The sequence below is a fragment of the Mytilus californianus genome, unplaced genomic scaffold (assembly GCF_021869535.1).
Source record: "Mytilus californianus isolate M0D057914Y unplaced genomic scaffold, xbMytCali1.0.p SCAF_1, whole genome shotgun sequence".
Taxonomy (NCBI): Eukaryota; Metazoa; Mollusca; class Bivalvia; order Mytilida; family Mytilidae; genus Mytilus; species Mytilus californianus.
Window position 1 is genome coordinate 74,650,150 of NW_026262581.1, and position 26,901 is coordinate 74,677,050.

Consider the following 26,901-nt stretch of genomic DNA (forward strand, 5'->3'; position numbering starts at 1 on the left):
ATTGATTTTGAATATTTATCAGATTGTCAAGATTTTGAAGAATTCGGTATTTCCGATTCTGAAAATATAACGTATGATTTTTTTTAAACAAGTCTAGTTTTCATAACGAAAACAACATATCGAAAAGTAAACAAGTAGATAATAGATCGCCAATAGGATGCTTAAAATGGTTTTTAATAATTGGACGAAATCAGGTGCTAATGAACAAGTATTAGATGTTATGAGCAATTCTCTGTAATCACCAAAATATTTCGGCACGCACTAAAAAATATTTGTTTTAAACTTTATTAGTTCAATAGAGCCACATGAGCTTAACAAAAAATATTATTACACTTAGCCCCATATGTTTACCGTTTCCTTGGTAACAGGACTTAAAGTGGCAAGAAAGAGGGAAAATGCAGTGTTTACAAATTATGATCAATTATGTCTAATAAAAAGAAAATAATATAGATATTCAGACATTTAAAATTTTTGTCAGTTTAAAAAAAACAAATAAAAATTGTGTTCAACAGTAAACTTTCTTAAAAAAAATCTATATAGCTAAAATAGGATAAAAAGTGCAATAAAAGGGGGGTTTTAGAGCCTATTTTGATCAGGTGTTGTAAAAAAATGCAGCCATTTCTTATATTGTTGATTATATGAATAGAGAGAATGGATTAAGGTTATACAAGAAAAGAAAAAAAATCAGTGGGCAAACTTGACTGTGTTGAAATTAATTGACCCTGAAAAGTTGAGTTGTCCTGTATTTACCTAATCAAATTACCTCCCTTTACGGAGTTTCTCTTGTAGAGAAACAAATTAAAAACAGGAGGGAAAATGTAAACAAATGCAGACAACAATGTTATTTTGCGAATTTCTTCATGTTTTATATTCAAGCATAATGGGAAATGGGTAAATTTTTCACAGTGATGTTAGCCTACACTTATATATATGGTTAAGTTGGTGTGATTTGCTCATATTATGAAAATATTGTCAGAACAATGGAACTGTGTCTGTACTAAGACAGTGTATTTTATAGTTTATTTTGCTTACCGTAACTAACTTTTTTAATGTATTTATTTATATAATCTTCAAACAATTGTTATAAAATGTGTAGCATAAAAGATTTCGTAGGCAATTGTGACAACTGCAGTGCTGACAGGTATTTTTGTAAATGCTTCCATTGGAAAAAGAGACATGTATAAATTTTTGTCAGAATTTTTTTTACTTAAATCTGACATTACATTGTACGTCACAACTGACGATCAATGATATTCATTGAAATATTATCATCGAAACAACTAACAAGAGATATAGAAGGAAAAACTGTGGTGTGCCTTCAGTAAATGTCATTTTGAAATATCATAATACTACAAAAGCTGCTGCAGTGGATCGACATGTTACACCCGAGATGTTTCAAAGAATTGTTACAAAGACAGGCATTTTCATTCCTATTGGAACATGTAAGTAGATACTTTTTACCTAATACCATTTTTCTTTAAAAAGGATACAGTGATAAACCTCTTATAAAAAAGAAATCAGGTACCCCCCCCCCCCCCCCAAAAAAAAAAAACCAAAAAAAAAAACCTTAGGGTTACTAATTATCTACCATTTGGCTATGAACCTTAAGCTTATTGTTTTTAGCATGTGACAGCCATATGAACTTCTTTAATACCCCTTTTTTAAACTTTAAAACATAAAATTATGTGAAGTTCTTTGAATCTTGTTTTTGAGAGACAAAAATTATAACATGAATGCTGTTTCACGTTTCCTTTCCTTTACCAGATTTGTAAGGTTTTGTACATGATAATCACATCATTTCATACCGGTCCTTATGAAATAAAAAATGTTGCAGCAACAATGCTGCAATGTTGCGGCTGCTGATCAGGTTGCCAGAAAATTGATGCCGGATAAGTGCTGAATGATGCCACTAGCATCATTCTGGCTACAGTGCAGCGCTATTTCCTTTCATGACAAAAAGCGCCACAATGTTGCCATAAAGCACACATATAATTTTCTCATTCTTAATCTACTAAAATGATGCCAGAATAGAGCCAGAACATTGATAATGTCATTGATGATGTCACCAGTGTTTGAGCTTTTTACTGTGGTCATGGTGGTGTGTTAGAAGTGGACCATATGTTGCTTGAGCTTATGATTTTAGTGAAGAATTGGGTGTTCTGTTATTGTGAAGACTTGTATGTAAACTTAGATTAACATGATTAATTAAATGCATTATATAAAAGTTCAATCTCTCATTTAATTAAATCAAGGAAATTGTCTTCTTCCTGATAGACCTGGAGAGCATTTTCAAAAAATCCTAATTAACAGGGACGAACTATCATCTAATGGGGCAAATTGGTACCTTCTGAAACATAAGTCATGGTTTCTCTTCCCTTTCTCAATTTAACCCTTGCTAAAATTTTACAGAGCATGCTGAAGAAACCTCTAAAGACGGCTTGAAAGTGCTATTTGTTTGGAAAAAAATGTAGTATAATCACGAATTTAGATTGCTAATCAGACAAAACACAACACCTTTGACTGAAGTGAAGGAGCTCCTGTTGGGATCATGGAAATTATGTTGGTGTTATTGAAGGTATAGATGTTGCATGTTGACAGTTCACGAGTTACACATTTTAACTTTCCTTTTCCTCAATGTGGGAAAATTAAGTACATTACATATAGGAATAACTTCTGAGGACAGAACTTTACTTTCTTTAGAAGAAAAAGTTATAATAATAACCCTGAGCACACAAAAAAATCATAACGTTAAATAAAGGAGTTAAAACTTTTTCTCGGGTATACTTAGCACTAAACTTGCCTGGTCAGACGTTACTTTACCTTTTTAGTCAATAATTAAACGAAGCCACAGCATTTTCTGGCACCAGTGCCAGAAAACTTATTTGCATATGAAATACGCTAATGCAGCATCATTGCCACAACATGTTGGTGCAATGAAGCTGCAACATAGCCCTAATGTTGTCACAACTACATGTATGCGCCAGAAGGCTTATAATCCGATAAGGGCGCGGACAGCCTCCTTTTATTCATGTTTACTTGAGATACATGTATGTTTTAAAATTCATGTTTTTATGTACATACATGTACATGTATATGACCCAACAAAAAAGTATGTGGGTTTACTATACACCTACCTACCCTAATTTCAGTATATGACCCAACAAAAAAGTATCTGGGTTTACTGTACCCCTACTTACCCTAATTTTTGTCCCCTACCCTAAAGTTTTTTTCACTATTTTTGATTAAGTACTGTTTAAGTCACAATGTTGCTCCCATAGACTCAATGTAAAAAAATAATCCCTACCTACCTACCCTTTTTTTTTCAGCAAGTGACAGTAAACACACATTTTTTTGTTTGGCCTAAATAGTTTTGATAGTGATACACAGAATGAGATCAATTGTGTATCTATTTTCTTTTATATTACAGCAATTTGTAGACTGTGTAGAGAAAAACTATTTGGAAATAACAGTATTGAGCATGTTGAGGAGGTATGTCTTTTCATATACATGTATAAATATGATTCCCTGTACACATGTATACTCAATAGTCAATAGTGAGTTTATTGTTATGTCATGTATATATATATATATATATATATATAGAAGTCTATAAAAAGGACCAACCAGCAAATTTACTATGTACCGGATCGTCTAGAATAGACGATACTGTGCAGATAAGGAAAAAATTATATAAGTCTAGAGATTTGCACAACGATACTAATATAAGATGGTATTATACGAAGATGTTGTTAATTTATTAACAACATCTTCGTATAATACCATCTTATATAAGTATCGTTGTGCAAATCTCTAGACTTATATATATATATATATATATATATGGGATCCATATTGTAACTACATGTCAAACTGCATATGTACTCAGTTTTACTATGACAAGAAAAAGAAGATCTTTCAATTCAGAAATAACATTAAACTTTAAAGTTCCAATTTGGTCTTCATATTCACTAAGCTTTTGCACATTTTATTTGGTAAACTAGTTTCATCATTAAGCATTAGTAAAAAATCTATTAAAATAAAAACCAAGGTTTTAATTGATCTAATTTACATGTACACTTAGGGCCAATAGGGGTTAAACTATGCATTCATGCATGCATAATTGAGGGTAAATTAAGGGTAAATTTCTAAATCATTTGTGTATAAAACATACCTCAACTGAACCCTAACCCATTCATATATTACTAAACCCTCTAAGATAGGTTGGTTTTTGCTTCAATATTATCACGTGTATTCCAGAATTCATTATTGTTCCAATTTCAATTAGTACCTTGTTAAAAATATTCTTAAAAAGTTTTTCTTTTCTTTTAACTTAGGAGAACACTATTGAGACAAATACAATGATCAAGATTGCAGAAGCTGAAATACTACCACCTTAAAGAAAGAGGGTAGGTATAACTGTATATAAAATAGTATCATTGCATACACTTTATAAGATGTCTCATAAACTTGACTTTATAAGATATCTTGTAAAAGTATTTAAGATATCTTGTATAATATCAGATTATTACATGGCATTTTTCATATCGCATGTATTATCAGCCCTATAGGTTTAATATCAGCCCAAGAGCCGCATTGCTTGAGGGCTGATATTAGCCGAGGGCTGATAATACATGTGATATGAAAAATGACATGCTATGATCTTTTTATCATATGCTTCAACAATGGAGAAAAATAACAGATTAATATATTGATCTTTTTACGTGGTTCTTAAATAGCAGTTCAAAGAGTGAAATATTATAAGTTACATAGTGTGCTAGTGACCTAATACGGTATATATGGGGTCAGTAAATTCCATATGGGGTGAGAGCAAAGCTCGAATCCCCATATGGAATTTACTGACCCCATATATACCGTATTACGTCACTAGCACACTATGTAAAGAATTCATCTTACCGACCATCTTAACGTGTGAAATTTAGACTAGTGACCTATCAAAATGAGCACTGAAGTCTTCAATACTTTGAGCATTAAGAAACTTCTCTCATTGATCCTACAAAAACAGCTGCCAACAATAACAACTTGTTAGGTTTAAATGTGTTTTATGAATTCATTTCAATCTTAATCATCAATTTCTTCGTCTGTTGAAATCTTTAAGATGTTTTCTCAATACCGTTTTGTTTTTATAAAGGGACGCAACACCACTACTAACCGTGTATGAAATAAGCCCCGCCTCCTTTCTAACCTTATATGGAATATAAAGGGGACGTAACTCCACTCCTAACTGTGTATGAAATAAGCCCCGCCTACCTTCTAACCTTATATGGAATATAAAGGGACGTAACTCCACTACTAACCGTGTATGAAATAAGCCCCGCCTCCCTACAAACCTAATATGAAATATACACAGTCTCCACGCGGACGCTTTAAACCAATCATTTTCCTAGAAATGTATAGGAGGTAAGATAATCACGGATGTCAGACCCCAAATGTTGTACAATCGATATGAAATTTTTCTATCATATGCCTCAACAATGAAGATAAAAAACCAGTTTGGTATATTTTAATACGGACGATAAAAAAATAATTCAACAATATACATAATAAACACTGTTTGGAAAAGTCAACATTTTTAAAGTAACTTTCTTAATTATGTTAAAAATGCATTTATTTTATCATTTGTTTATTGTTTGTTTTTTTCCATTTTACACAATATACTTTCCAGTATCCAAATAATTGTTTTGTACCCTACTTTGTAATGTTTTTCACTGAAAACGTACCATTAAGGTGTATTTTCCAGAATTTGCCGAGTATTACCGGAATGCCATGCGATAACGTTACGGAAAGGCATGTGATAAAAGTCGAAGCATGTGATAAACTTTTCATATCAGACCGCTGAGCACCAATTCGAAAAAATATGGAATATACGTAAATGTAATGCTATTATCATATGGTAAAAATCATATGTTATTTAGTCTAAGTATATGAGAATATATTTTATATCTTTCATGAGAGATCTCATAAAGAAGTTTATAAAGATATCTCATAAACTTTAGAAGATATAAGATTTTCAAGATATCCAATTAGGAGCTAACTGTATTGAATTTGCAGATTTGGAGCCATCAATCATGGATTTGATGGTCACAAATTGAGTTTACTAGCGACACGTTAGCAGAGCCAGTAAACGGATATTTGCGACCATCAAATCATAGATTGATGCATATGGCTCCAAATTTTCAGATTGATATATACCCTGAAAATTACGACTTTATCCAATGAAATTTGACGTACATACGTTACAACGAATGTTGCATTAGAATGAATGTTATAGGACATCTGATATAATTTATAAGATATCTTATAAAACAATTTTATAAGATCTCTTATTGTCCCCCAACGGAGGGGACATAGAAATACCGGTGTCCGTGCGTCCGTCCGTCCAAAATCGGTTTCTGGACTGTTACTTTTGAACACCTTCATATTATTTCTTCAAACTTACACAGTTGAATGTTATTAGGTAAGGAAGATCCCTATTGATTTTGATGTTTCTAGTCATTCAAAGGTCAAGGTCACAAGTGCTTTATGGAAATATTATATTTTAGCACCATTGGGGGACCCCGGAGCCTCCTCTTGTTTAGTTTATAAGATATCTTATTTATTTTTTTAGATATCTCATAAATTAGATATAAGATATTTCATTAACTTTATTTGATATCTTATCTTTTTATTCAGACATAGGAGCCCAATAGTAATCAGCTTTCCGTCTGTCCGTCACAAACAGTTTTCACAAAATAAATCAAAAAGGCTATCACAAATCAATGTGAAAGTTTGATGGCTACCTATCAAAAAGCAGGGATATCACTAGTGAGCAATGACTCACAACACATCTTGTTTTATATTGTGTCTATCAGAATTCATTTAGTATCCAATCTTTTGTAGGCACTTGATAAAGTACCAGGGAAGCGTTACAGGGTGAAGGTTGTTGACACAATTCTTGATTTAGATGTAACCAAGAATAAGGAAACAATAACCAATATTACAAGTTTTTACAACTTTAGATTTGAGAGCAGTCATTTGAGGATGTGGCAGACATACAATATTGATGAAGGTATTACTTTTATATTCAACATAAAGAAAAAAACAGATTACAAATAACATATAGTTTTAAACATAACACAACCACTGAAAATACAGGGTCTGGCTTGTACACAGGTGGGTAAAAGAAGTCTATAAGTACTCAACCCTCTTCCGAAATCCTGGTTCAGAGGTTAAAAGTATATAAAGACAATTAAAAGCAATACCAATACTAAATTCAATAAACTCAGCACTTCATCTTAAAACATAAAAAATTAAATCATCTTAATAAAAAGGTTGCATTAAGCCTATTGATAAAAAAAACCACAAACTCCTAGACTAGAATGGATGCTATAAAAATTCACGTAATTTTATATCATAAAGACATAAAAAATCTATAGAGTTTATGATATTGAAGTTGGTTATTTTTTTTAAACTTCCATATTGATCAATTTAACAAACAATAAAATGAATACAGGTTCTTTAATTACAATTTTCATTTCAGGAAAGCTTGTGACTTAAAAATCAACAAAGAATTCTGTGCAGTTAAAAGTACTCAATGACTGGACAGAGATGTCTTTTAATGACCTCATTACTGAAGGTAATTTTATAATTATTTCATTTACTAACTGTCATGTACAAAACTTAAGCACACTTGTAAGACAATGATCATTATTATATTTTGTCCCAACAACCGAGAAAACCAACACAAAACTCAATAAACATTGTTATGCATCATTTAAATTCCCTGCTTGTGGGTTACAGGATTATGGGTATCGACAGAATCTTATTATAGATAATCAGGCTGCCCATTGTTGAAAGAGAAATTTATACATGTTGTATCGTTGTCCTTTTTAGGTCACCTGGCCCATTTTGAGTCCGTCTGGCATAAACTTTTTCAAAAATCTTCTGATACAACTGGGCCAATTGGAACTGAACTTGGTTAATGTAGTAAATTTGAATTTTTCTATTTTTATGGGAAACAATTTTTATTTTATTTATCCTCTTTTTAGGAACAGAACAGGCTTCAAAACAACAGAAGCAGACATTCATTTGTTCGATGGATGGTTGCATTCAAGAGTTCAAGAACCAGATTAGTCTTGATCAACACCTCCTTCAAGTCAGCTGTGAATATAAGCTAGAGAAAGGCCCATCAAAAGATCAGGCAAAAGTTCTATATGCCCAAAAGCTGTCAAATAATGTACATCATTGTCCTGATATGCAAGCAGTCTTACTAGAAAATGCATGTACTACAGACTTGAGTGCCAAAGAAATGTGATGGGCATTGAAAGTGAAAAAGAAAAAGATTTTCTTTAGCATCAAACAGAAAGAATTCATGACGGATTTATTTTATTTATCTTGAAAGGATGCAAAAAGCAGCCATATTGGATTCAACGACATTATATTTTCCCAATAAATAGGCAAAATAGAAAAAAAAAACGCCTACCTTAAACTACTTTTTAATAGCTTATATCCAAATTTGAAGCGTAAACAAAGCCCCAAAACATACTATGTTACTGTTTTACACTTGAAGTATTCATATGACGTCATGATGTTGCTATGAAGTTTATGTGCCAAAGAAGTCAACAACATTTTGTGGAATTTTTATTTTAAGCAACTATATGTCCAAATAAAAAACAGAAACAATATCTTTATTGACTATTGCATTAGAATGGATATAACTGTATTTTATTTTAAGGTTTGTGGACGTAAATCTAGATTTTACTGTTGCAATTATTCGTTTACCTAGCTCTGCTACAGGTCGCTAGGTTAACTCAATTTGCGACAGTAATATCTACGTTTTATGTCCGAAAAGGTTAAAATACAATACAGTTATCTCCGAAATTACCTACACATGATTGCACCAATATGAGTTTAATATAATGAAATTTGCATGTACTTAGAAGGTGTTTTACTTTATTTTAAATATTTAAGTCGGACCATCATTTTACCCACACTGCTTTATAAATAGCAAACTTTGTTGATCTGTATCAGTTAAAAACTAATATGAACAATCAGTTCTTTCTTCCCTCTGTATTCAATAACAAAATTAAATCTTTAAAAATGTAAAGATACATTCTTAATTTTAGAAAGAAAAAAAAATTGTAAAATTTTCAAAATTCAGTTACCATAGCAACCATTTTTATTAAATTTCATTAAACAAAACTATTTTTCTGGACTGAAAAATTTAACTGATCAATTTTATTAAATTGTAAGAAATTTAATGCCATCTTTGTATTGTTTAAATATGGAAATTATTTGGATCATTATTGACTTGTAGAAAAATACAATTTACAGAATTTAAAAATCTTGTGTTTTTCATTCATTAAAAATATTTTTTGCAATTATTTGCCCATTGATTTTATTTTATATTCTGGAAGACCTATATTGGTTCTTTCTAAATATACCTAACATTTTACTAGGAGACGCTGCATTCAAGAAAAAAATTCACTTGAATACCCTGTATTTACGCATTTTTCACTGAAATCCAAATTTGCCATTTCAGCATATCTTTACTAGCTGGTAGCAAAATAACTGATAATGGTAAAAGTAAAAACATATGTGAATTTCAAACAGCTTAAAGGTCAGTTATATTATATTATTCAGAAAAAAAGGATATGTTACACATAAATCAAGTACTAAACAGTGCAAAATGTCGTTTTTTCACTTTTTCAAGAGTTAAAATATGACCTTTTATTGCTAAAATCAACTTATGTGGTTTCCATGGCAACCGGAATATTCCGGAACAATTTGTTGCCTGTTATTGCCTTTAGGTATGGTACTGGCTATTATATAAAAGTTTCATCAAAATCATGTGTGCCAGACCCTATTAGAATTTCTTTGGTGGTTACAGAGAATTGCAAGAACGGGTATAAACTACCATTTTACACTGTACCAAGCAATTGTTCACTAAAAAACAACAGATCGGCATTAGATAATCCTGAATTTGTACAGAGTGAGATAGACAAATTAATACGTTTAGGTTGTGTGTCAAAAGTAGATCTCATACCAAAAGTGGTAAATCCTTTGACAGTAGCTAAGAATAAATATAAGTTGAGATTAGTTTCAGATGCTAGGCATATAAATCCGCGCTTGCATAAATTTAGATTTCTATATGAAGATGCAAGTGATTCATCAAATTTGTTTAACAAGCATGATTATCTGTTTTCATATGATTTGAAGTCTGCATATCACCATATTGAAATATTTTCTAAATATAAAACATATCTTGGATTTGCATGGGAAATTTCAGGTAAAATTTCCTATTATGTTTTTAATATATTGCCATTTGGTATTTCAACAGCCGGTTACATTTTCAATAAAGTTACTAGACCAGTAGTACAGTATTTCAGACAAAAGAGTAGTATTTAGATGATGGCATAGGTGGAGCGGAAAATTATGAGAAAGCATTAGAGATAAGTAATTAAGTGAACACAGAATTACAAATGTTTAGTTTTCTTATAGCAGAACAAAAATGCAACTGGCCACCTTCTCAGACAGTTACATGGTGAGGTTATTATGGGACATGTGTGTTGGTAAGATTTATGCGTCTCCTGAACGTTTAGATAAACTGAGAATTTTTTTAAAACATTTTCTCGAGAAAATATCTTCATGAAACTGTTTACTTAAAGCAAGGTTAGCGGCTTCATAAGTAGGTCAGATAATTTCTATGCAAGCAACTATGGGTAGTTTGGTTAAATTGAGAACTAGGAGTCTTTATGAATGCATAATGCAAAAAGCTAGTTGGGATTCGCCAGTTTTCATTAAAAAATGGCATTTGATGAAGTCGTTTTCTGGCAGGAAAACGTAGAGTTCCTCAATGGAGAGGAACTGTTGGATGACAAAATCTGCACCAGTGTGGTGTACACCGATGCCTCTGGTACAGGCTTCGGTGGGTATATAGTAGATTATGAAAAAAGCGAAGTAATAGGTTCATTGAAACCTGAGGAACAAGTAAAAAGTTCAACATGGCGTGAACTTGAAGCAGTTTATAAGATACAACAAGAACATGTACATTAGTAATTCCCAAATGGACCTCAGCAGCCTTTTGGCCTTTGTTAGTGACGGAAAGGGGGGAGGGGACTGAAAACTTTTATTGTAGAGTCGGAAAGTTTTCCTCAAATCATATTTTACGAGGAAGAGGAAAAAACGGTATTTTTGGAATGTACAAATCTGTATTTGACATGATCGCATTAAAATTTATTTTCAATTTATTAAAAACACATGTGCATAGGACATAACGGCTGAAACAAATTAAAATACTTACAACAAAATTATTTTATGAATCGAAATAGATATTTATTGATTTAATTTATTTTGACAGGGATTCAACTAGGACAAACAATAGAAGACGAAATTTTAGCAGCTGGTGTGACGTCAAATAACTTTTCAACTTTAGCCAATCGAATGGTACATTTTCTATTACATTCTAGAAATGAAAATACAACTAAATTATATCATGGTGTTTTTCGGAGATTCGAGAAATTCATCATTTCTGAAGGCGGAGTGGCAATTCCAACAGAACCTATTCACGTGTCATTGTATCTAACCAAACTTTTAGACAATGGCTCTTCGCACAGTGTTTTACAAACTGCTTTTTACGCTATTAAATGGGCGCATAATATAAACAATTTAGATGATCCAACAGATAATAATTTCGCAAATTTTTTTAGAATCCTCAAAAAGACAAGAGCATAGTCCAAAAGTTAAGAAAGATATTATTGACTCAGCTGATATATTTAAGCTATGTGAAAAATATACTAATAATGAGGACATAGGTGTAATAAGAGATTTAGTTATGATAGTGCTTGGTTATTCTGTTTTTTTTTACGATTTAGTGAAATCAGTTATATAAAATACAAAGATGTTAAATTTTGTGAATCACATATAAATATTACTATAAAAATGAGTCTAAATTGAAAAGAACTTTCAAACCTATGATTGCGTTGGATAAAAACCGCAATTTTTATACGAGTGCATGCAAAACAAATTTCTTGTTAGAGGGGTCTAAATACAGCACAAACAACATTTTCCAAAAGACCAAAAAAGTGAAAAAGTATATTTTAACCAAACGCTAATGACTAACAGGTCGAACAACAAATGTTTTTTAAATATATATATATATATACAAGTCGAAATTGAAAACAACGTTCAAACATATGATTGCGTTGGATAAATACCGCAATTTTTATACGTGTGCATGCAAAACAAATTTCTTTGTAGAGGGGTCTAAATACAGCACAAACAACATATATATATATATATATATATATATATATATATATATATATATATATATACTGTCTGAATAATAGCCAACGATAAATCTTACGGTGCGATGGATCATATAATTATGATACAGTACACTACAAAATATAATATAAAATAAGCAAGTCTAAAAGGGTACAACATTACCAAAAAAAAGTAAAATCATGAACAAATAATTAATATTTCGGAGGTCGGGCTTGCAGGTGTAGTCACTTCGATGGTTCAGTCTAGGTGGCAGAGTGGTCTAGAGCGCTGGACACAGTGCAGGCGGTGTTGTCTCAATAGCATGAGTTCAAATCCCGTCGAGACCCCCATGGGTAGTCAATGTCGTTTATATCTACCTGTGTGACGCCAAACGCGCGATTCTACGCCAGTACTTAAAACCTTCCATCCTTAATGGGTGGATTTTACATAGATAAAAAAAATCGTATAATAAAAAAAGCAAAATGAGGATGTTAAATTTGATGTATGCCTTTTGGTGCTTCTTTGTTACATTTTTTTGTTTTTATAGTGATTAAGATGATAACACAATGTTGACTGATGTACCCCAATTTTTGACATTTTTACCTATTGTGTCTGTTTGTTTTGTTCACGCATCGTTGTCAATATAATGGAATTTGATGCCACTGTCATACAAGTGAGAGGTTTAGCTAGCTATAAAACCAGGTTCAATCCACCATTTTCTACATAAGAAAATGCCTGTACCAAATCAGGAATATGACTGTTGTTATCCATTCGTTTGATGTGTTTGAGCTTTTGATTTTGCTATTTGAATAGGGACTTTCCTTTTTGAATTTTCCTCGGAGTTCGTTATTTTTGTGATTTTACCTTTTACATGCGACAGCTTATATGAATAATGACACGGATATTCCACTTGTCATAGCCACAATCCTGTTCTCTTTTCCTCTATTGTGAAATCATTGAATACGACTCATTACGGAATGTTTACCACAAGTTGCGGGTGCCCCTAGCAGAGCAGGTTCTTCTTAGGAGGTTCACGATTCCTGTTATTCCTTTTTATCAATTACTAGAAGATAAATTGTCCGATAATAAATTTAAAAATAATTAAAAAAAAATAAGCTTCCAACTACCTTACGCACAGTTGACCTTAGATGGATTTGGCTATTATTTTAGTTCCTTTTTGGTCATATGACTCTTCAACGGTTTCGTTTCTTATACATCCTTAGCTTTCAAATAATTAGCTTTGAACGTTCCTGATGAAGGAAAAGCCAGAAAATCGTTTCAGACGCATAAAATTGTATGTTTTTTTCATTTTTAACAACAATTGGTCGATACCGTTGCTGGTGGACTATCAGGTATCATCAGCTCAGTAGTCAGTAATTAGGTACGACATGATTTATAACAAACCTTTCTAAAATTGCCTTATTAATTTATAAATCTAGAAATTATTGAGATACTAAGGTTTCAACCTCCTAAGGCAAAGTTAACCATAAATGGATTTGGCTATTTTTGTTACGTCCTCTTTGTTCTTATAGCTCTTCAACTGTTTCGGTTCTTATACATCCTTGTCTTTCAAATATTCGGCTTTGAGCGTTCCAGATGAAAATCGATCCAGAAAAGTGCTTCGAACGAAAGAAATGTATAAAGTATTGTTTTCATATTTTACAACCCTGGGTCGATACAGCAACTGTTGGACTATCAGTCCCCGAGGGAAACACCAGCTCGATAGTCAGTACCTCGACTCAGACATGATTTATAACAAACCTTTCTAAAATTGTCCGATTAAAGATTTAGAGATTATTAAGAAACTAAGGTGTCAACTTCCTTAGGCAAGGTTAACCTTAGAAGGTTTTGGAAATTATTTTTAGGTCTTTTTTTGGTCGTAAAGCTCTTCTACTGTTTCTGTTCTTATGCTTGGCTTTCAAATATTCGGCTTTGAGTGTTCCTGACGAAGGTGAACCTACCAAAGTTTTTCGGACGCCTGAAATTTATATAGTGTTGTTTTCATTTTTAACAGCACTAGGGCGATACCATTGATGGTGGGCTATCAGTCCCCGAAGGTATCGTCAGTTCAGTAGTCAGTACTTCGGAACTGACATGATTCATAACAAACTTTTCTAAAATTGTCAGATTATTAATTTTGAAATTATAAAGAAACTGAACTCCCTTAGGCAAAGTTGACCTTAGATGCAGTTCGCTATTATTTTAAGTCCTTTTTGGTCATATAGCCCTTAACTGTTTCGATTCTTCTACAATCTCGGCTTTCAGATATTCGGCTTTGAGCATTCCTGATGAAGGTAAATCCAGAAAAGTGCTCAGACACATGAAATTTATAAAGTGTTGTTTTCAAATTTTGTCAAATTTAAAATTTAGCAAGGTTTTTCTTTTGATTATACACGGTGCCGTAGACAAATATGCCTGAAAAGATCATAGCTTATTGGAAGTCTCTGGAAAAAAACAACGCGAGATTTGTCGCTTACTGGTAAAATTGATTAAGAAAACAAAAAGATTCCAAACTAGTTTAACTCCGCCAAATTCTGTATGTGCCTGTCCCAAGTCAGGAGCCTGTAATTCAGTGGTTGTCGTTTGTTGCTGTACGCATATTTGTTTTTCGTTCATTATTTTGTACATAAATCAGGCCGTTAGTTTTCTCGTTTGAATTGTTTTAAATTGCCATTCCGTTGCCTTTTATAGCTGACTGTGCGGTATGGATTTTACTCATTGTTGAAGGCCGTACGGTGACCTATAGTTGTTAATTTTTGTGTCATTTGGTATCTTGTGGAGAGTTGTCTCATTGGCAATCATACCACATCTTCTTATTTTTACATATATCCAAGTGTTTAATATCGGAAAAAAGACTTACAAGGAGGCCTCCCATATAATCATGACCACAATATATAAAAGCTGAAGAGTATTTTTAAGGCGATTGTTATGTAACTGAAATACTCTAGCGGAAATCAGGATGGAAACGGGCGTTGGAAGTAATGCGAGGTATCTTATAAAACTTCAGAAATGAATATTCATGTAGACATACATGCAAATGTTCTGGTCGGTTTGTTACTGTACTTCAAGGATACAATTACTCCTTCTACGCCTATACACAATATGTAGATATTACTTTCTTCAGTCAATAACAGCGGTACAAATTTGTAAGAGTCTGAAATTCTTATAAAATAAGACCACAATGCTTTTAAGTAATAACACAAAGTGGTATTTTAGATATGTTATACTTAGTATCATCAAACAGAAATATTTGAAGCTATGAATAACTCAATATCCCTTTCCTTTCACATTCTGTACGATTAACAATCTAAACGAAAAATACACAAAGGTTTGTCTAAAACGTAGTTGAAGTTATGAATTGGTAAATACAATGTACTGTAGTATTACTCTCCGGAGTACTAATAATCCAAGATGATTCTCCTGTTTCTTATCTGACTATAACTATCACTTTTTTATAATAATTATAATAATTCTGTAAATGTTTTAAAACAGAGCAACTGAACTGAAATATCTTATTTCACCAGGAGTAATGATGATCTGAATTTACGGATTAAAATGTAACCTTTGCGGGTAGATATATGTCGCTGAAATGAAAGATAGGCTAAACAAACGAATGTGCACAGTCATAGATCAGGCATTGATAACAATTCAAACGACATTATTTATCAACTATTTAATTAGTCTGATCATTCCATTTTCTATTCCAGAATTACTATGAAACTACTTACTCTAGGATGGTGTAAATCATATATGTGTATACTGAAACTTCAAAGTTTGGTTACAGTACTTACGATGTATGACTGTGTCTCATCACACTAATGTTTTCGCAGTCTTAGTACTTTTAGTACCAGAATATTCGTCTTTTACGTAATTTAACTGATTGTGTCCTTTTACGATTGTCACATTTTGACTGATTGTGGATTTCTATGGCGAATGATGTATGCATAAAAGGAGACGCTTATCTGTCGACGCACCTGTCCTCGCTCCTTTTGGAGTTCTTGCGATTCCCTCAATTTGTGTTTGTCACCTTCATTAGTTTTCTTAATCGATTCCTTAGAATTGAACATCGGTAAACTACTGTTGCTTTAATTAACAGTCCCTCTCTTCGTGCAATAGTTAAAAAAAACATATTTGACCTTTCTACCCTTTGTACAAGTATTCCTAAAAGACAATACAAGTCTTATCTTATTGAATAAAATGTAATGGTCAACGTAGATAGAAATATCTTGTGTTAGGAAGAAGTAAACCAATTAAAGTTTGAGTCCTGAAACTTACATCATCAACATGCTTGACATAATGTTTGACAGCATATTCATTACATTTTGAGGGCGTGTTTTTCAACTGGCTTTTGCATTTCTTTGAAAACCAACCGCGCTTCTCTCAATTGTCGGCTTGTTCCCTTTTTCCTAAGAGGCAGACCTCATACATATACTTCTCGTGAAAAGAAGCTTGTATTAGCCGTTTACTTCACGTTGAACTATACAGATGATGTCCTCTCACAAAATAATTAAAGTTTTATTACAATGTTGATCGCATCTTTCCCGTTAAACTTTACATAAAGGATTCCATCGATATAACCGAGTCTGCTTTATATCTTGACTTGCATCTATAAATTTACAAGGAGGGTCGATAGAGAACTAAACGATATGACAAAAGAGATGGTTTCAATTTTCGTATTGTTAACTTTACATTTCTGTGTAGCAACATTCCAGCAGTAAATGCATATGGCGTAATCATCTTTAGTTTGATGTTTATCAAATGATTGCGTTTACTGTCATTATTTCTTGATAGAGAGTTGCTGCTTTCATGAAAGCTATTGAACCTAGGGCTCAAAAGACTAAAGGTAAAGCTGAAGTAATTCCGTCAAAGGTTTTACCGAAGCCATCGTGGTTTGTTTGATCATAATGGAATATTTGTCAAAGATAACAACAAATATGTTTCGCCTGTGGTAGCAACACTCCTTCATTTTCTCGATTGTTACATAATCGAATGCAACTTATCTTTGAGTGTTTCCTTGTAATGTGTAACACGACGGGTGTCGCTAGTGGAGCAGGAACTACCTATTCCACGAGAGAATCCTGACCACCCCTAGTTTTGGTTCAACGGGTTTGGTGTTGCTTTTGCTTTAATTCTAAATGTTGTATTTTTTAATGTCTGTGTTGTCTTTATCGGTAAAAGAGAGACAAAAGATGCCAAAAGGATATTCAAACTCATAAGTCGAAAACAAACTGACAATGCCATGGCAAAAATACGAAAAAAGACCAAAAGATAAACAACAGTACGCATAAAACAACCTAGAAAACTAAAGACTCAGCAAGACGAGCCCCCTCAAAAACCCGGGGCGATCTCAAGTGCTTTGGAAGGGAAAGCAGATCTTGTCCAAATGTGATAAGAGCCTTGTTTACCCTTTGTAATTGTAAGACCTACTCTCATTTCAAATTTTCACATTCCGGCAAGTTATAGGGTTAGATAATTTACATGTAACGATGGGTTTTTTTTATTTAGTGATGTCTTAGAGTTAGATAAGAGACATTTATAAAACAGCTATTGTAACTTGTCTTATCACTGGAAATGACTCATCAAAGTAATTCATGAAAGCATAAATTTCTAACCCTTTTGGGGCACCTGAGCTCATCGCCGGTTTTAATTGGGATTCTTGTTACTCAGATTTTGGTTTTTTGTTTACTGTTTTGTGAACTGTATAACGCGCGTCTGGCGTACAAAATGTTAATCATGGTATCTATGATGATTTTATTTACTACTCTTTTTGGTGTCTGATATTACATAATGGTTTTTGATTGATCAATTGGTACATTCTCCCTCTTGTTCAGCAACCAGTGTAAGTATATTCAGCACTTTCAGGTTACAAAATTGATACCGTCATCTAGTACTGGGAGTATCTTTCTGTTTCTGAAATGTAACTTGTCACAAACACGAATTTTGAATTTGTAAAAAAAAAATTAAAAATCTTGACAATTTTTCTATTAGAAGCGGCATTTATGCCATTTTTTTGCCAAAGAAAATTAAGTTTTATGAAAACTATTTAAATTGCATTTTTATGGAGAAAACATAAAATGAAGAAACAAATGATTAAGACAAATTTTTAAATAATTCATCATTTTATAATGATTCGTAATGTTATTGTTATCATTATGGAACGCGGGAAGCACATAAATAGATAATCACAATTTATCGGGGATAATGATAGTTTATCGGTCGACTATTATAGATGTACGGCGTAACTTGAGTATACTTTACGGTCGATCGTCATAGATGATCTAATTAATGTGACTCGCGCGCAGACAATGATAGTTACTTCTTTGATAATGCATTAACAGTCGATAAGGTGAATTGTTTCGACAATGATAGTTAATCTCGGCCGAGTGAATTAAAACACGAGTCGTAAATTTGATAATTTTAGATAAAACCGGAAATGCTTGCCAATTGTAAAATCGATTTTGATTGGCGGTCAACTTTTTCTACTGTTGCTTTGCGAATTGACGAAAACGACAACACTTCAAGAGAGTGGATGGAAGTTAATTCCTTAAAACAATAGTTACTCTTTCTAAAACATGTTGTGTGGATGGAAGTTAATTGTCATTATCTGTAGAGCACGTCTTTATCTAAATATTTACCAAAAAAATAAAAGATGAGAAAATACTAATGCCTTGATCTGAAATTCCTTTAGAAGAATAACCGCTTGTATCCTAAAAAATAAATTTTATTAGAATGAAGGATCACTAAAAATAAGTATTGGAATAGGTTGTTGTACTTTTAAATGATATATCATAAATATAATGGTATTACAATCTGTAATTTACTCAAACTACATGTAATATTAAAGTATAAGATAAAAACGGATTTCAAATGGAGCCGATCGTTATCTTAATCACGATAAAGCATTTAACTTTAACTGATGAACAATCATTATCACACAGTGTTGTGAAAAATAAGTAGTCTGTAACCTTAGATTTGATTTACAAAAAAAAATCATGCATAATTCATTATATTTAATGGAGACATTCCAGTAATAAGTTATTTATGTTGTGGAACAGGAGTCGACAGGTTTGCTGCGTACCAGAATATCAAATAAGTATACCATCCAATCAAATTAACTGACATTGTCACTGTTGAAAGTAGAAAAAAGACAAGTGTTTTTTTTTTTACATTTGTGAAGTTTTATCTTAGACACAATTGATTTCTTAGGGGATACCTAGGTCAAATAACTGAGTTTGCGTGTTCCAAATCTTTGTTTAATATAAAATTTAAGGTCAGTTCAACTTTGATGTCAGATTTTTAAGTGGAAAAAAAACATGTTAATGTTCACGAATATGTCATAGTGATTTTAATTAGGCTATGTTATTTCCTTTGAAACAAAACAGAGAAACTCACGATTTTTTTTCTTCATTATTCAACACTTATGTCCAATTGAAATTGATGTCATGGAGTAATAATCAGCTCATCAAGCTTTCACCTTCGTATATATATATATATATAGGTGGCCGAGTGGTCTATAGCGCTGGACACAGTGCAGGCGGTGTTGTCTCGATATCTCAATAGCATGAGTTCTAATCCCGGCGACGGAAGAAAAAAAATTTGCTTCCGCAAATTTGCAGATTTAACATTGTTGTGCTGATATTTAGAGTAATTATGAATATAATATGTGTTTTCAGTCGTGTATCACCTTCACTGGTGATCCAATGGATGGATATGTTGTAGAATTGTCACTTGTTTAGACGTACTTATCAAAATAATTATTTCTGTGACTGCATCATACGATCCTTTAAGATAGATAATTTAGCTAATCTGCAATTAATTCCATCTTCATGCCTAATATATCATGTACTGTGTTACAACTCTAGATTCTACTGACGAGGAAAGGTAACACTATTCCACCGAAATCTGAATTTTAGTTCAGTCTAGGTGGCCGAGTGGTCTAGAACGCTGGACACAGTGCAGGCGGTGTTGTCTCCATATCTCAATAGCATGAGTTCGAATCCCGGCGAGGGAAGAACAAAAATTTGATTCAGCAAATTTGCAGATTTTAGAGTAATTATGTATATATATAAATGCGATTTGTTAAAATATACTTTTCACTTTTTTGGTCTTTTGGAAAATGTTGTTTGTGCTGTATTTAGACCCCTCCACCAAGAAATTTGTTTTACATGCACACGTATAAAAATTGCGGTTTTTATACAACGCAATCATAGGTTTGAACGTTCTTGTTTATATATAAATAATTTAATTTTGGATGTAACGCGTCTTCTGATTGGCTGACGTTGTTTTGTTTATCAGCTCATAGACATAATTTTGTCATGTGACCGTTACGTCATCAACGTTTTTTCATGGTTTACTCCGGTTTAAAATGGAATTTAGAATTATATTATAAGAAATGACTGTAATATTTTTTCTGTCTATTCGAAATAACATAAAAAATGTGGTGCACACTTTAAAATAACCCGCTACGCGGGTTATTCAGTGTGCACCACATTTTTGATGTTATTTATTCATAGACAGAAAAAATATTACAGTCATTCCTTAATTAACGTCATATAACAATCACTTTCCATTGTGGCGTCAGATATTTTCTATTGTAACGTCAAAATTTTACGGGAACCTTTGCGATGTCCAGTATTGGCGGACAAATAGCGATAAGGTGTATTCTTCCTCACGCAAACATTGGAAATGTAACAAGTAATATTTTTAACTTTGAGAAATAATGTTTATTGTTAATCATTTGTTAAACTTTTCACAAAACTTTTTTTACTCACTGTGATACGAATTTTGTTAACTCACTTTGATACATTTTTTTGATTTTTTTCTTCAAATTTTTTAAAATTTTTGTTGAAAATAAAACATAATTTGATATATGCTTTCTTTTTTCTTCATCAATATTAAGTGGAAAACGTCCTAGCTCACCATATATCATACAGTTGGGAGTGGAAGATTTTAGATTCAGGAGCAACTTACAAAATTTTAGATGAACTTTTTCAATAATACCACAGTTACTGAATCCCCATATTTTTGATTCATATAACAGATAAAATTGAGAATGGAAATGGGGAATATGTCAAAGAGTCAACAACCCGACCAAAGAGCAGACAACAGCCGAAGGCCACCAATGGGTCTTCAATGGAGCGAGAAAATCCCGCACCCGGAGGTGTGCCTCAGCTGGCAGGTTTGACTTTTCTATCAAAAAGATCTAACTGATAATAAACTGATAGGCATGAAAACAAAGTGTAAATTGTCTGGTAATCATCCACATGAAAAACATAATATTTTGGTTTTGGATACACTAACTTTTAATTTCCAGATTTTACAGTATTCATCAAAAATATCTAACTGACTTTGAAGATCTTGTGGTGTTTCGGACATCAAAACAGTATCATTTGCATATAATAATAAAAAGATATTAAGAAATGCATCAAGTTCATGTTCTATTTCTTCTGTAACTTTGAAAAGGCCTTTCCAGTTTTTCGTCTGTAAAAAAAATTCCAAATCATTTAAAAATACTGCAAACAAAAAGGGGACATGTTTCCCCCCTGACTTATCCCATTATTACACGGAAAGTAATCAGACTTTCTGCTGTTAAAAATAATATTTGATTTTATATTTTTGTACATTTTTTTATGACATTTAACATTTTCCCATTTATATTGTTTAAAAGTAACTTATGCCAAAGCCCATCCTCCAAATTTTGTCAAAAGCCTTTTCAAAGTCTATAAATGCACAATAAAGTTTTTTTTCTTTCTTCTCTTCAGAAGTTCAAACAGAGAATGCAATATAAATAAATTATCCATAGTGCTATAACCTTGCCTAAAACCACATCGTGTTTCATGTAAAATCAGGAAATCGTCAGAATATGTGTTCAAACGCTCGGTTAAAACAGCCGTAAACAGTTTACCCAAACATCTAACAATGGTTATTGACCGAAAATTTTGAGGATTTTTTCTATCTCCTTTATTTCTAAATATTAGTATAATATTACCAACTAGCCAACTTTCTGGTACAAATCCGGTATCAAATATCAAATTGAATAAATGTTCATGAATATCGATAAGCTGGTTTGAAGTTGTTTTTATGTATTCATTTATAACAGCATCTTCGCCACCAGTCTTATCATTTTTCATTTGTTTTTATACATTTCAAAATTTCTTCTTTTTCTATATACAAATTCAAATCAACTCCATTATAATCCGTCGGAGCAGTGTTCAGATCCTTAGAGAAATCACATAATTTCTCTATTGGGATATCCGGTTGTTTTTTTTTACGCTTTCCCTGGTTAAATAATTTCCAATAGTCTCTGGAATTCTTTGTTCTCAATTCTTTCAGTTTTTTTTTAAAGATTTTGCCGGTATAATCTATGCTTATTGTCGAGAGTTTTCTTATATATTTACAGGTCCATGTAATGCACAGAGACGCCATCCACAGTACAAGTAAAATAACAATATAAAAAAACACAAACCAATTGCTACTTCTACCTATATTGATATTATACACAATCTGTTATACACTTTCAAATGTGATAGTATATTTACTTTACATGAAGTCTTACATTTGTTTCCTGTACACAATATTTTTGCCTCTAGTACTTGGTGTATATAATTTTTGTATTATTGATTAGGGTAGAAATTATGATAAACATTACCTTATTATCCACTTTTTTCTAAATGATTTTTATTACTATATAAAGAATTAAGTTAATCAAATCGTTTTGCTCCTGAATTACTATATATTAGTCCGGAACAAAAGATTTATCTTTTATATATACATTATCATTCTACTTACATCATTACACATCATTAGATACTTATGTGTTTTTTATTCTGGGATTTTGTACAAATGCCCGGCTGAGTGAAATGGTTTTGGGTTACACGCTTTGACGTATAATAAATTTTCTTCCTTTTTTCCACCTTGCACTAAGACCCAAATGTAAAATGACATGTTATCAACAGCTTTTGACAACCGTTTATATTTTGATTTGATAGTCCTGCATAGAAATATTTCATTAAAAGATGTGCAGTAAACTATGGCATGGTATTGGTTGCAAAAATTTGATATTTTTCATTTAAATGCAATATTTTTCATTTAATTGGTGTATTTTTCATTTAATTGGTATATTTTTTCATTTATATGCAATATTTTTTCATTTGTATGGTATATTTTTTCATTTAAATGGTATATTTTTTCATTTATATGCAATATTTTTTATTTTAATGGTATAATTTTTCATTTATATGGTATATTTTTTCATTTAAATGCAATATTTTTTATTCAAATGGTATAATTTTTCATTCAAATGGTATAATTTTTCATTCAAATGGTATAATTTTCCATTCAAATGGTATAATTTTCATTCAAATGCAATATTTTTTATTCAATTGGTATAGTAGTTTTTTATTTATATGCAATAATTGCATTATGGGAAATTCTTTGACGTCATAAGGTCAAATTTGCAACAACGTTTGTGATTGGTCGGAAATTGTTTGGATGTCTCCCCTTTCTTTCTAAACATGGGTGACCAAGAATTAAAAAACGCGTCAGAATATCGCCCCTCTAACTAAATCTAACGTTCGTGCGAGTCCTGCACTGGCTGTTAATGCCAATAATGTCCAGGACGAGCAAAAAATGCGAGTGACAAGTAATAATAATTAATTTGACACACAACTTGTTCATGGATAGAAACAGATGCCTGCGTGCATAGCAAAAAACACCTCCCATGAAAACCTTTTCTGAAGAAACTCTCCTACAGTCTACACATTGAAATAAAAAAAAATACATAGCTAGCCCCCCTCCCCCTTCTAAGTCCAGATACATGTAATCATGACGTTCTTTAGTGCTATATCATTTTTTACTTTTCTTGATCCTCAGAGACGTTGCAGGAAGGCACATGAAAAAAGAATAAAAAGCATCCAGGACGTTACAATTATTTGGACTAAGCCCCCTCTTTTTAACTACATGTAGAAAAAAAATCACCTAATTACGACAGCAGAACTAGAAACCCACAAGTAGAGACATAAGCTGTTATACTCCGGAACTAATTCTTTAATAAAGACAATTCAGGATAAATTGGAACCAGTTACTAACCCATGTTACAACAATAGTCCTATGACATAGGACTTCACTATATGAGGAGTGAACTTCATATTTAATACTATCTATGATATGTGCTCTCATGTCTTATGCTGCAAATCATTTTACATCTAGGATTCGTTGCTGAGCTTTTTTTTACTGTTCTCGCCTCCGAATCCCTTAAATAGATTTTTTTTCAAGCCCCACAGTAGTTCAATAATTACTATATGTCTTTGCATAAATAAGTATGCAGGGCATATTTCAAAACATATTTTATCTTCAGGACTTTTAAATGATTTACTTTTCAATACTGCATTGGGAAGGGGGGTATACAAGTTTATTTTGTGACACATTATATAATATAATTAGGTATCCAACAAATTATATGATTGTACGTTTAGCTATTATCTAGACCCGTACACAATGTATATAATTAGACACATTTAACAGGGGCGGATCCAAAACCTCGGTGTCTAGAAAGGGGGGGGAGTAGGTTCAAATTTAGATATTTGTATAGAGATGTATATATGCGAGTATTGGCAGTAATGGTTATGGTGTGTGTGTGAGGGTAGGGGGTTTCAGATCAAAGATCGTTTCTATAATTCTATATATTTTAGTTTTTACCATTTCACTCTATTCTTTATCCTTTGATCTCTATTATATTTGTTCTAAACATGCGTGACATATTTGCCACTGGACATAAGGCAACCAAAAGTCAATCAACGTATTCTGTATATTTCATCATTTCTTTATTATGTTTTCTATAGGTTTGGTCCCGCCCCTTATCTATTTTTTTGCACATTAGGGACGACATCAAAAGTTAAATGTAGGATAAAAAAAAAAATAATTCATATAGTTTTTTTCACTGACCCCCTACCCCCCTCTTAATTTAATTTCTTAATTTGGGAAAAATTGATTGACCAATAAGGATATATATAAAATCGATGTTAATTAAACAAAACTTGCAGCAATTTTGACCCCCTCCCCCCCCCCCCCCCCCCCCAACTATTTGAATTAAGTTTTTTATCCTTCATTGATTTTCTGATGTCGTCCCTTATCCTCTCTATGTAAACCCAATTCATGTCCTGATAAATGGTGACTCATGCATAGCATCATATGTGGTTATTAAAACAAGAAACATATTCATATTATAATAATTAATGTATGCTAGGACTTATAGATAGATGGCATTAGTCCCAGGTCATGTAATAAAGTAGGTCTTATAAAAATACAATAGCATTTTAATTTTGATGATTATATATATGTTTATATATTTAATAATGCCATTTTTTTGGAAAAAAGGTAGGGGCAAGGCGTTTTTAAAACATATCAATGGGACGCGTTTTTTTTTTGTTCTTCGGAAGTGAGCCAGAAGAAGTCCATTTCTGTTTTTTTTGCATTGGGAAGATCTTCTGGCTCTCTTCCACCTCTTCTTTTTTGATAGGTTGACGGCAGAGGCACATAACAAACATGGCGTCGTTTAGTCTAAATGAAATTAATAAATTTATGAATGCAGATATATTAGAATGTGAGCTGTTTTATAAACGTTTTATGGTATGACAGCCTTAGTAGGACATCCCTGTAGGACGATAAGCTGGATAAATATAAGAACTACACGGACAATAACAGTTAAGGGACGATTATTTGATATTCTAGGGAAGGGATTTTGATTGATTGGTGTTTTACGCTACTTTCAACACTATTGGGCTATTCCGTGGTGGTCAGTTTAAATTTATAGATGAAGGATGGGGAAGGGGAGAGGGGGCATTATTATTCATTTCAATCTGTCGCTAATCATGCCTATTTTTCAGCTCTTACCAGGCAACCATATTCATATATGAAATCCTTCTGTCCCCCGACCCAACAAATAAATAAATATCAAATGGGTTTCCTCTAATTTAACACAAGTTTAAATTGATTGATTGTTTGTTGCTAATTTTAACGCCCAGTGAAAATTATGTCATGCTTGTTCAGGAAAACACGAGTTTAGAAGTCACGTATATAATATAAAAATGAAGAGATGGAATATGATTGCTAATAAGGCAACTATCCACCGGAGTTCAAATATGAAGTGGATGTAAGCAATTATAGATAAGATAAGAAAAATTTATTTTAATTCGGGTTACATGAAATACTACAAACATGAGCTCTGTAGAGCTTTTTGCCGTCATGTAGACAAATGATTTTTGTAGACAATCGTAAAGCCTTCAACAATGACAAAAACCTGATACTGTAAAGTCGTCTATAAAAGGCCCTACATTAAAAGTGTGACTGACAATTCAAACGAAAAAACTAACAGCCTAATTATACATAACAAAACAATTTACAAAATATCAAATATGAGTCGAGACAGGAACCAACGACAACCATTAAACTACAGGCTCCATCCCTGGGACAGGCAAATAAAGAATATGGCAGGGTGGATATAAAAACGAAGATGTGGTATGATTGCAGATGAGACAACTCTCCACAAGAGATCAAATGACACAGAAATCAACAGCTATAAGTCACCGTACGGCCTTCGACAATAAGCAAAGCCTACACCACATAGTCAGCTATAATAGG

The 26,901-nt window shown here is 32.3% G+C and overlaps 1 long non-coding RNA gene across 2 annotated transcripts; it reads left to right on the forward strand.

The window, feature by feature from the left end:
- Positions 1-1,369: 1,369 nt before the first annotated feature.
- Positions 1,370-9,105, forward strand: LOC127724165 (uncharacterized). 2 transcript variants are annotated; one of them, XR_007992375.1, is made up of 6 exons: positions 1,370-1,442; positions 3,428-3,489; positions 4,335-4,406; positions 6,898-7,066; positions 7,538-7,633; positions 8,046-9,104. It is a non-coding gene; the product is annotated as an uncharacterized LOC127724165 (long non-coding RNA). The 2 variants fall into 2 exon arrangements; XR_007992376.1 differs by lacking the exon at positions 1,370-1,442 and adding an exon at positions 2,439-2,575 and having other exon boundaries at positions 8,046-9,105.
- The last annotated feature ends 17,796 nt before the right edge of the window (positions 9,106-26,901 follow it).